Source organism: Notamacropus eugenii, chromosome 6 (genome assembly GCF_028372415.1).
Source record: "Notamacropus eugenii isolate mMacEug1 chromosome 6, mMacEug1.pri_v2, whole genome shotgun sequence".
Classification (NCBI taxonomy): Eukaryota; Metazoa; Chordata; class Mammalia; order Diprotodontia; family Macropodidae; genus Notamacropus; species Notamacropus eugenii.
The window spans coordinates 340,564,198-340,578,543 of NC_092877.1; the positions used below are offsets into that span (position 1 = coordinate 340,564,198).

The 14,346-nt window shown below is 37.9% G+C and overlaps 1 long non-coding RNA gene across 1 annotated transcript in view; it reads right to left on the reverse strand.

The window, feature by feature from the left end:
* Positions 1-1,463: 1,463 nt before the first annotated feature.
* LOC140511701 (uncharacterized) overlaps positions 1,464-14,346 on the reverse strand; it is a 52,222-nt gene continuing 39,339 nt past the window's right edge. The window contains exon 3 of the long non-coding RNA XR_011969645.1: positions 1,464-1,890. This is a non-coding gene — a long non-coding RNA (uncharacterized lncRNA). The remainder of the gene's footprint in view (positions 1,891-14,346) is intronic.

The window sequence follows — 14,346 nt, forward strand, 5'->3', positions numbered from 1 at the left end:
TAAGTAGGCAGCAAGTACATACAACAAAATACAACATAATTTGGAGTGGTGGGGCAGGAAACACTGGATTACTGGTAAATCAGGGCAAAGCCTCATGCAAGAATTGATGCCTAAGCTTAATAGGCAGGAAGCTGGGGTTTTTTAAGAAGCCCAGGTGAAGAAAGTCAGCATTCCAGGCATGGGGGAAAGCCTGTGTGCAGGTGAGGAGCTAGGAGGAGGAATATCACCTTCCAGCAGCAGCAAATGAATCATTTTGGCTGGAACGGAGAATTTGTGAGAGGAACTCATGTGAAATTAATTCCAAAAGGTAGACCAAAATCAGATTGTGAGGGGCTTTAAATGACAGAGAAATTCATATTTAAATCTAGAGGTAATAGGGAGTCATGAAGCTTTTTGAGTAGATCAGTGCTTTCATAAGAGTGATAGCACCAGCACATGAAAAATAATGATGCAATGTAGAATTGAACAAGCAAGAGAAATTCAAACAAAGCTGGAGCGGGGGCTGCAGAGCAGAGGGAGCTCCCAGGCAGTTGGGGAGCAATGCTCTGAGTTTTGGTTTATTCACTGGAAAGTTATGTTGAAGATTAACAAAAGTATTTTCCAAAACATACAGCATTAGAAGAATCCCATTTTCTTGTCCAAATGAGCCAGTGTTTGCCTGTAGGTTGTCCCAGGGATAGGCATTCTTTCAAAAAGTCTGGTTGCCATGTGAGGAGATGTGTCTGCACTGTGTTTCTTATCCAATGTAAGTGCCATAATGGCATTTTGTCTGAAATAGCCAACTGGGAAACAGACGTGATCAGGGAACCCAGCTATTTCCTTTAGAGTCCTGGCCCTGCCTGATGACCCAAAGAGGACTATTTTAAAGGTGACTGGTTTTTTTAAAGATCTGGTTTCCGACTGAATCAAAATAAATCAAATCCTAAAGACTCAAAGTTGCAGGGACTTGCAGCGAGACCAGATTCCTACTGACAGAACCAAACAGAAATGAGGAGAGTTTCTCAGATGACAGAATGTGTCATTTTTCCTTTTTGACCCTAATCTGCCAAGGAGTAAGAACTTTGGTGAGTCTCAGGGAATAGGACCTCTGTCCTAGTCTTAACTAGGAACAAATTTTGCCTGAAGGACTTAAGTTCTTCTCTGACTACAAACACGTCTCTGTACCTTAAGTGCTGATCTGGCTCCCATACAGAAAGGCAGAGAGTGAGTGAGCTGCCTTTTGGTTAAGGCCAGAGCCCACCTTGGTATAGCCTACCCACAAAGGCTATTCAAACCAATTCCAAATTCCCAAGCTTTTGGCACCACTGTCTAGGAATGCTTAGGGACCCTTTCTTGGAATGATATATTTCAATGTATAAATGTCAATGTATTTTAATACATAAAAGAGAACAAAGGAAATAGATGTAAAAATGAGACAAGTTATAACGCAATACAGTCATCAAAACATTTTTTAAAAAGTCAAGTTGAAAACTTCAGATTAAGAACCCCTGCTTAAACCTAATGAAAATTTCCTAGCCTGTCTTGCCTTGGTTGACTTCCTGGCTTTGACCCATTTTTTATCTGACTAATAATACCTAGCAGACCATCCTCTATAGAGACATCATTCAGTGGGGGGAAAAATATGTAAGTCAGCAGATTGAAGAGGCATGTGCACTTGACTTTTCCTTGCAAATGGTTGAAACAAATGCTGCAGAGCACTTAGAGTCTGGTCAGACAACAAAGACACCACGGTCATCCACCTCCTTTAGGGCCACCACCAGTTGCCTTGATTTTTTTTGTCCTGCCACTAGACTTCAATGACAGGAAGAGAGAAGGAAGCTGATAGCTTTGAAGAACTTTGTCTCCCTTAAATCCAGATCGGTCTTCACCCCATGATGTCTTTGGTCCTCTCTGAAAACAAAGCACAAACAGTATCTGGCTACATCGTTCCTTCTTTCTCTCTCCACTCCTCTTTCCTCTCCTCTCCTCTCCTCTCCTCTCCTCTCCTCTCCTCTCCTCTCCTCTATTCTCTCTCTCTCTCTGTCTGTCTTTTTCTTTCTCTCTCCCTTTTCCCCTTCTCCTCCTTTTCTTCTCTCTATCTCTTCTTTCTCTCCATTTCACCCTTCCTTCTCCTCCCTCAGTCTCCTCCATTCCCCTTCTCCTTCCCTCCCAATCTTATCATATCTAGTCTTGTGTTCTTCACTCTTTCAACCTGTCTTGTTGGGGCTAGGAAGCCTATACAGTGGGCCCAAATAGATCCAGAAAAGGCAAATAAATTTCATCCATCTGTAGAAATGCTTAAACATCTTGTTTTAGTAACTCCTAAGAACTATATTTTTAATTTATAGAAACTGGATCTGAAGTCAGGGAGCCTGGATTTGAAATCTAGCTCTCCTACTTATTACCTGTAAAATAATGGTTAATTAGCATTTAGATAGTATTTTGTGGTTTACAAACTGATATACACCAGATTTTATATATTACATGTAAACCACATATATATCATACGCATCATATATACATATATCAGTTTGTAAATTAAGTCCTATATAAATGTTAATCACTATTTTACAGGTATTAAGTGGGAGAATTGGACATATAGATATAGATATAATCTCATTTGTTCTTCACAACAGCATAGGTGCTATTATAGATGAGGAAACCGAGGTTAAGAAAGGTTAAGCGACTTGCCTAAGGTCACACAGTTCAGAATAAAGGCAGGATTTGAACTGGGGTCTTCCTGACTTCTTTTCTACTATGGTACCTAGCTGTATGATACTGGGCAATCACTTCCCCTATCTGGGCCTGTTTTGAACTAGATGACCTTTAAGGTGACTTTTAATGTCTTCCCAATTGTCACATGCCAGCGACAGCAAAGGAATCTTATGAGAGTCTGCATCTTTCCTATTGTGAGTGTCTTGGCCATTTAAATCATGAAAAAACTGATACCAACAATTAAACTAGTTAGTGTATTCAGAACTATCTTGGTGTAGAGCATTTGGGATCAATCAGGTTTAGTCTATTCTGAGCACCATCATGATGTTTCTCATTAGCTGGTCCTATTGGATATTTATGAAAGAAAGGGATCAAGGAAATACCTTACTTTAAGTCAGGGATAAGAAAGCTTAGAGAAGAACTTCAGTGGTGGGCGAGGAAGAGATTTTCCATTTCATTTTGCAATGGAAAATTGTATTAGTATGCTTTGAAATAAAAGATTTAGTGACTATTTTGAATTGGGCTCCAGCAGTAAAAGCACAAAGTTACGAAACTCTATTTTTCTGATTTCTTTTTTGACATTTAAGTATCTTAGGTTAGTTTGCAGTGTGCTAAATGTTTGTGAGGTTTTTAAAATTTTTTTGACAAATTTATGTCTGTGAAGCTTGAAGAACAGCCAGCAACAAGAACTCAAAGTTTTTGTTGTTTTTTCAAACACACACACACGCATATATTATGTTCAAATTTGTTTTCATTTCTGTTTGGTTTTATTTGCTTGGTTTAGGGCAGAGAGAGTTTGGTGTATGGAAAGACAATAAGAATTAGATTGCTGTCATAAGGAGAAATGTTTAAAGAAAAGGATTGTGGAAGAATAATTGTCAGACGTTTTCCAACGGTAATCATAAACAGAAGGAAATAATTTACATTCGAGATGTTCATAACAAATGCCCTGCCGTAAGATGTTATGCTTATGCATAATTTTTCAATTATTACCTTGAAAATAAGAAAATAAATACAGAAAGAGAAAGAAAAGCATCAGTGGAGCCACATCCCTGTCAATGTAAATGCTCTCTCCATTTGGTAAAGATCACAACCCATCCATGACCTCTCATCCTGTGGAATTCTTCTTAATATTCTTTCATGGTCTTCATTGAGGATCCATCCAACATTCCAGAGATATTCCTCAAGTTCTTTTAACATTAACAAGTATCAGTGAGGATTTTGGGTTATTTATGTATATTCCTCAACCCTGATACACAACCAGATGACTTCCTTTTTTCATTGGTACATTTTTAGAATGAGGTGTTTTATGATACATCTGTTAGTGAGTCATTGTTGGGAATGTGCCACATGCTACTTCAACCCACTAAGCACCTGTTCATTGTCCTTTGGGTCACCACTAATTTTGTTCCATGATGACCCTTGTCTTCCATAATTTCTATCATTGTCATAGCATCATTAGGGTGAATATTGGTGCTAGCAAAATAAGTCATTTTGTGGCTCGAAGAATTTGGGCTCACTAAAAGCACAATTTCTCAAATTTTGTTTAGTCTGTTCTCTTCTTATTCATATCTGAATTCAACAGATTTCCATCTATAGTGCCTGCTCTAGATATATGTATTAATGGAATAACAAATTTGTAGCCTGACTAACTGGATGACTTAGATAGGACCATATGTGTTCTTTATCCACTTGTGGTTTTCTGTGTGGATGATTAGACTGATTTCTTCTAAGTGGCTGTAGATTTCCTTGAAAAGCCTCTAATTTTCTGCTACTGAATACAATTAACACCACATTATCTTCATATGGCATCTGAAAGATTGTACCATCTATTAACAATCCCATTTTCATCGAAATTCTGCAAAGGACATCCTACATGTCCATGGTGAACAACTTCAGTGAATATAGTCTATCTCCACATTTATTTGCTTTATATGTATAATCAAGTGATTATTGAACAAATTAAGCTATTTTGTCTATCAAGGAATTTTACATGACCTTAAACATGTATGGGCAACACCTTTAGAGGAGAACCTTTATAAATGTATTTGTCAATTCCTTTTTGTAATCAGCAAAAAAAGAGTAAAGAATAGTTTCTAGTATTCTCTATCTCATTAATCTAGTTTTACAACTTTATGACTTTTTGTAAAAAGTCTTAGGTGAAAGCCTTCCTGTTCCTTTCATATATCTTGAATCCATTATGCAAAACTCTGACCCTTCTCCTTTCACTAGAACTGAGGCTATTGTCCTGGGTTCTGATAGAAAGTTAAGTTTTCACGTGGAAGGAATACAACTTTCTCAAAAGCTATATGAGTAGAAAGTCAAATTCTGTCTGTTTCCTCCATGCTCAAAAGGCTTGAGAGTATTGTTCTAGAAGTAGACTGCACCAAAGACTAGCCTAGTTATATACAGAGAAGCTTATTGCTAGCAGGCTGATGCTTAGGTGAAAAATTCTTTCAGCAAGGGAAAATAAAACAAAATATAAAATAGTCCTTGGTCATGGGTGGTCTTCCCCCTTTTCTGTAGTGATGTTGGTGAAAGGGCAGAAAGGGGGAAATAAGCCATTAAGAATCCCATGGTTTCAAGCTTATGAACATTACTTTATTTGTTGATACTCTAAATACGAGGTCTCTGTCCAACAACTGAGTTGCTGGAGGAATTGAATCACATCCAGATCAACATTCTTACTAGAAATGAAGCCAGAAGGCATAAAGTAGTTATAGGTGAATGGAAGATGGTTCACTGGGTCACCTCAAGGAATGAATAAGGGAATTGGTATAATTGGTTTCATTACGTGCTGAAATGGAACAAGAAATATCCTTTCATAGGACACTGGAAGTGTTCGTGATGAGAAGAAGCAAAAAGACCCACACTACTAACACTGGATATCCTATAGGACTCTCCTAGGCCCTCTTCTTTTCTCCTTCTATACTAGCTCAGTTAGCAAACTCATTCGCTCCCACTCGTTTAATTATTACCTCTATGTATATAATTCCTAGATCTGTACGCTTAACCCTATTCTCTGTTCCAATCTAGAACCCACCTTCACATCATGGCATACATTCTCTTCTCTCCACTCACACAGTCACCACCTTAGTTCAGTCATGTCTGACTCTTCATGACCCCATTTGGGGTTTTCTTGGCAGAGATGCTGGGGTGGTTTGCCATTACCTTCTCCACCTCACTTTTCAGATGAGGAAACTGAAGCAAACAAAGTTAAGTGACTTACCAAGGATCTATTAGCTAGTTAATGTCCCAGGCCAAATTTGAACTCAAAAAAATGAGTCTTCTGACTCCAGGCCTGGCACTCTATCCACTGTACCATCTAGCTATCCCCACTGACATTTACCAATTGCCTTAAATTTTATAAAGTGAATAGCATGCATTACTTCATTTGAGCCTCATGAATCATGGGTAGGTTCTATATGTACTACCATCAACCCCATTTTAGAGATTAATGACTTGAAAATCAAGGAGTTTAAGTGATTTGGCCAAGATCAGCTAGTAGGTGTCACAAGTGGGATTGGAACCCAAGTCTTCCTGACTCCAAGTCCAGCACTCTTGCTACTATGGCAAGCTTGCTGATCTTGGGCAAGTCATTTAAGAGTAAAGTAACAAGAATATCAACAAACATAAATGACATTTCTAGAAGGGCTTTAAGGCTTTCAAGTATTTCCTCTACATTACTTCCTTTCATTCTCTTGATATAATCTTGTGAGATGATATAATAAGAAGTAATTCAACTTTCAATATTTTAATGCTAATTGCTGTTCACCAAGTTTGTCTCATTTCATGCTATAGTCATCTGGTTTAAAATGAGAATAAGTTGGAGTAGAAGGATATGTGACAAGCCTACACTAAACAAAAGGTCAATGAAATCAAGTTGTGTGTTATATTTCCTCTCTGAGCCTCAGTTTCCTCATTTGGAAAACAGAAGGATCAGACTAGAGGATCTTTTTCTTCCAGACGCATGATCATCATTTGGGTAGCATTACTTATTATCTTACAATATTGCAGAAAAGGTTTGGTTATTTAAAAGGTCCCATTTGCTAGATTTTGAATAGAAGTATTTTTATCACTCAGGCCTTTTTAAACTGGATAAATTCAGATATCAAGGGAAAGAGTACAACACTTGGACTGAATCAGTGTTCCCCAGTGAAACATAAGGGCACTGCCCTTCTCCTCCTCACGATAACCTGGCTCTAATTCCATGCTTTTCAGACTGGGATTAGCACTCTTTAAAAGTGGGATACTCAGAATCTACCCTCTCCCCCTACCATCCTCATTTACAAAATTTTTCCTCTTTTGAAATCAGATTTTTTTTTCTTTAAATCTCTTGTCATGAGACTAACACCAGTTTTCCATTCATAAGCTTGTTCCCATTGTCTTTTTGCAGATGGAGGATTCTTCAAAAGCAATATTGGGTCATGCTTATGTTCTACAGATTTCTTTCCATAAGGATGATGTTACCCTTTATGATGTTTTTCAGTTAGACACAACATTGAATTTATTTTTCATCTGGATTTTGCTTCAATTCAGGACAAAATTTGTCTACCACAAAAATGCTGCGGTACTTAGGAAATATGAATTCGATATGACTGGAAGTGATGTAATGGGACAGATCAAAAATTCCTTCCAGTTCTAATGCCATCTGTCTCAACAAAGATCAGCACTTCTCCAAATTTCTCTCCATTCCACAATCCCTCTCATATTTCTCTTAACCCTCAGTGACCACCATAAATTGGAAAAGAGAGTGATCTGCCCAGGCCTTTTTGTAGTCAATGCCACTAGAAAACCAAGCACTTTTCTGGGCCCCCAATGCTCCATTTCTCCTACTAGTGTCCAAAGCAGATTTTCCAAGTCACAGGAGAAGTTTGAAAATGAAAGAGGCTGCCTCACCTTGTCCAGAGAGTTCACAGTCCATTGCTACCTCCATTAGACAATTGCTTAGGGATATATATATATATATATATATATAAGAGCACTGAAATTAACTCCACCAGTACATCCATGTCCACATACCATCTATATACCATTGAGAAATGCTGGTATTGATTTATGAGGCCAGATTCCTTCAAAAGTGTGGTGATGCACATCTCTGTGCCAGCGGTATTTCCTCCTATTTCTGCTTGTGTGCTCATCTAACACATGCAGACCCTTATACACTGGCCTAAGGATCTCAAAGTGTTTGAGTTTAGGAATCAAATGTCTTTGTGGATTGAATTTCAGGAAATTTTATAATCAGCACCAATGATCCCAAATGACACAACAACAACTTGGTAACAATGAGTGAATTTAGTTATCATTATGAATCCAGACTTTTAGTGACACCAAGAAAATCCCACTGCTTCAAAGAACATCCTTGTATATATGATAGATATGAGCCTAACATAATGTAATCCCTGAAAACTGAAAGATATCTTGTCTCCCTCCTTCTTCTACTCCACCCACGCACACCATATATTAAATTTTGCTTATTTTTGTAGATTTGTTGTTAACCTTTTAAAATGATGAAACAATTCTTTGAAAAGAATTTCAATTGCTAACATATATGACAAGTCTTCTATACCTATGTCATACTCCATAAGTTCTGAAATGAGTTGTAGGCAAAGGCATCCCCAAACTGTGAACAGTAGGGATAATCAATTCAGAAATCCAGTTGTTTCATTCAAAAGCTCTCTAGTTTCAAGAAACATGATAAAGATCACTGGATTTTTTTTAAAAAGATAATACCAGGCATTTATATAACATTTCTGCAAAGTACTTTACACACATTATCTCCCTTGAGTCACAAAAGAAGTCTATGAGATTGGTACTCATAAACATTTTTTTGCAAGAGGGTCTGGTACTTTAATTTCATCTGCATAGGGACCTTCTAGTGAAGATAATTGGATTTGAAGTAAAAAGAGCTAGTTTTGAGTCTTCCCCCCACCAGAAGCTCCCATTTTCTAGCTATGGAATCTTGGTCAATTCCTGATTGACTGAGCCTTAATTTCTTTATCTGTAAAAATTAATTTAGTACTTGTCATTATTTACCTTGTAAGTTTTTGTGAGGATTAAATTAAATGATCTGTAAAACACTCTCTAGATGCTAAAATGCTACAGAAATGTAAGCTAGTATTATTACGCACAGCATCATCCGCAAACAAGAATGCCCCAAAGATCTCACACTCCATTGGAATCGTTCCATTTGGATTAAAAGTGGCAAATAACTTCAAACAGCTCCCCTAGTGGTCTGTAGTATGTATACTCCAATGATCATGCAGGGTATCCTGAAAGGAGTTTTAAACTTGGCTTTAAGCAAAGACATGTGGGAAACTTTGCATTATGTCTGTATTTCCTGTAGTTGATCATTACCTAAATCACTAATGCATTTCCTCCTTCAGGTTCTTGAATCTCCTCACATAAGTATACTTTCTGAACGCGTAATAGTATTTCATTGTTCTTTTCCAGCCTGTATATTTCAAATGAGCCATATTCTTCTAGACCCATATTCCAATCATCCTACCAAGTTATCTGGGATATCTGCGAGGTTAAATTTGCTTCCTCATTTTAGGATCTCCAGCTCACCTTGTTTATTATGCATACTTTGTTGTAATATATACATACATATATATATATGTACACACACACACATATATATATAATTTTTCCCAATGTCCTGTTGACAATTTTTTAACATTTTTTTAAATTTTGAGTTCCAAATTCTATTCCTCCCCCTTCTTCTCTGTCCTACCACCTCCCTAAGACAGTAAGAAATCTGATAAAGGTTATAGATGTGCAATCGTGTAAACCATTTCCATGTTAGTTTTTTTGTACAAGAAGACTTGAATAAAACAAAAGAATGAAAGAAATTGAAAAACAGCATTCTTCAGTCTGCATTCAAACAATATCAGTTCTGTTCTGTGGAGGTGGGTGTTCTGCTTCATCATTAGTCCTTTGGGATTGTCTTAGATCATTGTATTGCTGAGAATAGCTCAGTCACTCACAGCTCTTCATCAACAGCATGGCTTTTATGCTACGCATACCTCTTACATTTGTGTATAGACATATGACACCATGTTTTTAATTGGCTCTTTTCTGTAATTTTATTTCTCGTGAATTTCTGGGTTTCTCAAATGTTTTCCATATTATTATATGAAAATTACTCTTTATAATATCTAGCTTGGTGGATCTGCAAAGCTGTTTTTTTCCCTTCTTTCATATTAAAGCCCCTGAGATCAAATTTGTAACACTCCAGGCAAATATACTCATACCAGCCCCTTGTGAAGCATACTCCATCCCTGACCAAGAGCCTGTCACTTATATTTTTTAAATTGTGGTCCAGAAATCCCAGGATTTGCCTCCCAAGAATTTACTGTTTTCATCTTGGTTAAGCTAAAGTGATTTTTTTATTTAGTTAAGAACCATCTCAACAGCTTCTCAATAGTTGCCTTGTTTATGATTTCATTTAATACTTTAAGTTTCAAAGTCTCTTAACTCAAAATCTTTCATTCAAAGCACTTTCCTTAGAACAACCTAGTGATGTAGGTAGTGCATGTGTTAATGTTATCATTCCCATCTGATTTAAAAGGAAGCCCAGGGTCCAAGAGATCAGGGGCAGTCTTGGGGCTCCAACACAGATCTTCTGATCCCATGTCTAGGGTTTCTCCCTCTACACCTTGCTGTTGAATGGGCATTTTTGTTTTCTAGGATTGGAATCCAGTTTGGAGGTAGGTTTTTTTTCCTTTTACAGCTTTTAATGCTTCTTTAAACTTGTAGATTCTGTTTCAAATCAACACCTTATAAGTTATTTTTGTTGTTAATACTGGTCCTAACCTTTTACAGTAACTTGCTGGCCAAAACAGACTCCTTCCAATTTGCAAGCATTGAGTGTGTGTGTGTGTGTGTGTGTGTGTGTGTGTGTGTGTGTGTGTGACAGAGAGAGAGAGAAAGAGAGAGAGGGAGGAAGGGAGGGAGAGAGACACAGAGATAGAGGCAGAGATAGAGAAAGAAAAGGAGAAAGGAGAGAAGGAAGAAAGGAAGGAAGGATGGAAGAAGGAAAAAGGGAAGAAAGAGAAAAAGGAAAATAAGAGAGGCAGAGGGGAGAAAGAGAAAATGAGGGTAGAGGGAAGAAGGGGAAAGGGAGAGAGAATAAAAACAGAGGAAAAAATGTCAGAAGAAAGAAAATAGAGTTGAAAGATGAGAAATAAAGGGGAGAAATGGAGAGAGAAAAGAGAGGTGAAGAGATGGAAAGAGGAGAATGGAGAAAGGGAGAGATAGAGGAGAGAGAAAGAGTTGAGACAGAGGGAAAGAGATGAGATGGAGAGGGAAACAAAGGCAGAGAAGGAGGAGGAAGAGAGAGGAGAGAAAAAGAAATGAGAGGCAGCTGGATGGCTAAGCACTGGACCTAGAATGAGGATGACTTGAATTCAAATCCAGCCTCAGACACTTACTAGCTGTGTGACAGCAGATATGTCACTTAACCTCTCACTGCCTCAGCCTCCTTATCTCCAAAATGAGATTAATAATAGCACCCATCTCATAGGATTGTTTTGAGAATAAATTGAGTTATTGATTGTAGACTGCTTTGCAAATCTTAAAACACTATGCATAGATTTATTTATTAATGCTAATTATCATTATTATTACTTAAGGTTTACACATCATGTTATGTAAATTAATCCATATATCCTCATAACAACCCTGTGATCTGAGTGCTGTTATTGGTTGTATTTTACAGATGAGGAAACTAAAGTTTAAAGAGATCAAATGATTTGTCCAGGGATACACAGTATCTGAAGTGAGATTTGAACCCAGATAATTCCAACTCCAGTTAGCTAATCCTGACCTCACCCTGAACGCATGTCCCCTTTCCATAGTTGCTATGGTGGTCAATCTGTATTCCATTTTTGTGCCTTTATTGTTTGGAAATACCTGATGGCGATTTGGAACTAAATTTGGCAACAAAGGTGAGGGATTAAGCCAGGTAATGTTCGACTGAAGAACAAGACATTTGTATAAAATAATGAGACTATTCTTTAGATCCTGGCTTATTTGTGTGCAAAAGGAAAGGGTTGGATGAGATGATCTCAAAGTTCCCTTGTTGCTAATTAACCTTGTCTGAATTTATGATTCCACGAGTCTAAGATTTCCTTATGTGGCTTGTAAATAGGATCTGATGAAAATTCCAGAAGGGGATTATGAAAATGACCTGAGCAAGAGCAGGACTGTTCAAACCTAATAATAATCCCTAGCATTCAAATGGTGGGTGCCATTTTGCCAAGCTTTGCAAATATGCACATTGTCTCATTCAAACCTCACAAAAAGCTCTCCAAATGTTGTTACCCATCTTATAGAGAAGAGCAAACTGATGCTCAGAGAGGCTGATTTGTCCAGGGTCACAGATGTGTAAGACATGGTATCAATGATATGGTAACAGATTTAAAACCAGAAAGAACCTTGGAGGCCATCTGGTTCAGCCTTCCATTTTACAGATGAGGAAACTGAGGCAGGTAGAAGTTAAATTACTTGGTCACAGTTATACAGTGAGTAAGTGATCAGGGCAGAATTTGAACTCAGGTCTTTCTCACTCCATGTCTGGGGCTGGGCTATCTAGCTGTCTCGATTTTCTAATCAACATGGGTGCTTTATAACAAATAATTTTAAGTTGCTAATGGTTAATGTTAATTTACTGGACCCTTCATCTCCTGTCTCATTTTGTGTACAGAATCCCAAGGTCACTGATAGTTTGGAAATGAACAACTCTTATTTGGATGTATATATTTCTATATGTTTATCCAAAGTGCCAGGGGTTTCATTCTTTATATGTGTGATCATCCTTCGTTGCTGAAGAAGACCATGACATCAAAGAAATGATGATATGATTTGCACTTGACTTGGTTTTTTTTATTTGCGTGAGAGAGGGCTGTGCAGGTCACCAGCCTCACTTCTCCTCCAGAGCCATCTGAATCCAGTGACCAGATATTCCTCAGGATGACTGGAGATGACCCAGGATGAGGCAACAGGGGTTAAGTGACTTGCCCAAGGTCACACAGCCAGGGAGTGTCACTTGTCTGAGGTGAGATTTGAACTCAGGTCCTCCTGACTCCTGCACTGGTGCTCTATCCACTGCACCACCTAGTTGCCCTTTATAGCATCATCTCACACACCAAAAGATAACAGAAGTTAATAAAATGGTTTTTTTCCTTTTTTGTCTAGATCCCTGTTCTTCCTGGCTTCAAAGTCAGCCCTCTGTCCCCTACTCCAAATTGCCTTTTTTTTTTTTGCCTAGCTTACTAAGTAGAATATATAGTATTTGTTTCTGTAATATCATTTTTGGGTTCCTACTTTCATTGTTTGTCAAAAGATATTTTCCTGAGTTATCTTGGGCTTGATATTTTCTTTCTAAAAGCCATTGGTCTGACATTTAAGTACTGTGAAGCATTGCCCAACACCATTCCTCCTTTGGTTTAAAAAAAAGATAGTATTGTGGAAAACCAAATTTCCATAAGATTAGTATATATGAGCATTATCTTTCCTCTAATGGCTTCTTTCCTTTTCTTACTTCCTTTATTCTGAGTTACCCCTGCCTTTTGTGCTGCTGTTCCAAACATTCCTTGGAAAAATATAGCTGTTTTTCTCCTCTTGTGAAAGGCTTTTTCATTCCCTGCTGACTTCTGTTTTCTCTGCATGTTCTTCCATTTGAGAACTTGCCTAGGAAGCTACTACCCCCATAAACGAGACCATGTTAAAATTACACTCCATTCACGTTGGACATAGTTTAGTGAGAGTAAATGGGGTTAGCACACTTTGCCCTCCCTCACAGAAGTATCATCATCATCATCTATATAACATTATATTCACAAATATTATCTCACTTGTTCTTCACAACTTGGGAGGTAGGTTCTATTATAGACCACTGGGCTTGGAATCAGGAAGACACCTTCATGAGTTCAAATCCTGCCAGACACTTACTAGCTGTGTGACCCTGGGCAAGTCACTTAACCATGTCTCAATTTCCTCACCTGTAAAATGAACTGGAGAGGGAAATGGCAAACCACTCCATGATATTTGCCAAGAAAATCCCCAAATGGAGTCATGAATGAAGTAACCAAACAATGGGACGATTATTCCCATTCTACAAATAAATAAAATGAGGTGGAGAGAGGTTCAGTGACTTGCCCAGGGCCACATAGATAGTGTCTAAGCTAGAACTTGAACTCAGGTTTTCATTAATCAAACTCCCAGACTCTATCTGCTACACAGTATTAGAAAGAACATTGGTGGGGGACCTTACATTATATTTCGTATTTTACCTCTTTAGTGAATTACTAAAAGGATGGCTATTCCAATATTAGGATATTGGTTAGTAAACTACAAACACAGATGATTGACAGAAGGAAACTTCAAGTTCATCTAGTCCAATCCTCTCATTTTACAGTTATAAAACTGAAACCTAGAGAGATGGAATTGATTTTCCCAAGGTTACACAGGTAAGTGGCAGAAGCAGGATCTGAGTTAACCTCTTTTCAATTTCAATTCAGCTCTCTTCTCATTGAGTCATGGTCTGGTCAGATCTAGGGCTCAGATGAACAGTTTCAGGCTTTACCGACTCAACGAACACCTGCTATTTGTCATTCACTAGCTTTCCTCAATGACAGTTCAGGAAGA